At 24.7% G+C, this 1081-nt stretch overlaps 1 long non-coding RNA gene across 1 annotated transcript; it reads left to right on the plus strand.

Moving 5' to 3' along the window:
- Positions 1-376: 376 nt before the first annotated feature.
- LOC111617612 lies at positions 377-992 on the plus strand. The gene is made up of 2 exons (XR_002755449.1): positions 377-648; positions 839-992. It is a non-coding gene; the product is annotated as an uncharacterized LOC111617612 (long non-coding RNA).
- The last annotated feature ends 89 nt before the right edge of the window (positions 993-1081 follow it).

Consider the following 1081-nt stretch of genomic DNA (forward strand, 5'->3'; position numbering starts at 1 on the left):
GCAATCTTTGACTATGTCTTGGGCTACTCAAATATTTTACGTTTTTGATACTAAATTAACTTCTGAAGTATAATTTTTTATTGTTTTTATATTTTTCAATATATTTCTTTTGTTTGTACAAAATAGAGGAATAATTTTTAACGATACAATAGTCTTTGTTAGGCTTAACATCGACGAAAATTCAACGCAAAGCGACACGCAATGGAGAAAAATTTCGAAATCGGATACGTTAAACTATTTTTTCGTACGTAAATCAGTTATCCGGACAACCCCAGTCCCCAATTGATTTGGAAAATCAACGCTCTACTGTAATTAGAACTACAGATGAAATTGACTAGATGATTATGCATACTATTTACTTACTCTGTTAAGAGTCAGAAATCAAATTCAATCCAGACTTTAAGACATTTTTAATGGAAAACTCAAGTTAGGATATTTTTCTCCATCTCATTCTTGCAGTTGGACCTGCTTAAAATGAGCAAAGTTGTGAACGAATAGCCCATAATGTACTGGAACTACATCTTAACAAAGCCAATTCAATTCAAATATAGTTTATTATTATTATTATTATTGATATTAATAGTATCATTAAAAATGATAAATTGAAATTATGCTAAATAAATATTGCCATTTATGTGAAATGTACATGTAAGGAAATAGTAAAAAGTCAACATTGTTTTATATAAAACTGATTCTGTTCTAAACTGTAAATATAATATTACATAAGACAGTATCTAATATATAGATATAATTATAAGAATACATTATATGTATATAATTTTGTTTTTATATTTAAAGATTTTTAATTATTATTATTAAATTATATTTTAAAATATAGTTCATGGAAAAATTGCAAAATGGAAATATTATTTTTCACAATGAAAAAACTGAAATGAAAGCAGCTGATAATCATATGAAATTAAGAAATTTACAACTAGAAAAATTGTCAGTTTCAGTTCAAAAGGAATTTGAAATTTTACAAGAGAAAGAAGGTATGCATGTGATATAAATTTATTTAAGGTATTGAATTGATATTTTTTAAAATAAAATATCAATTGTTTCTCCCAAATATTAATTATTG

This window comes from Centruroides sculpturatus, unplaced genomic scaffold, assembly GCF_000671375.1.
Source record: "Centruroides sculpturatus isolate CEXI.00-Female unplaced genomic scaffold, Cexi_2.0 scaffold8052, whole genome shotgun sequence".
NCBI classification, from domain to species: domain Eukaryota; kingdom Metazoa; phylum Arthropoda; class Arachnida; order Scorpiones; family Buthidae; genus Centruroides; species Centruroides sculpturatus.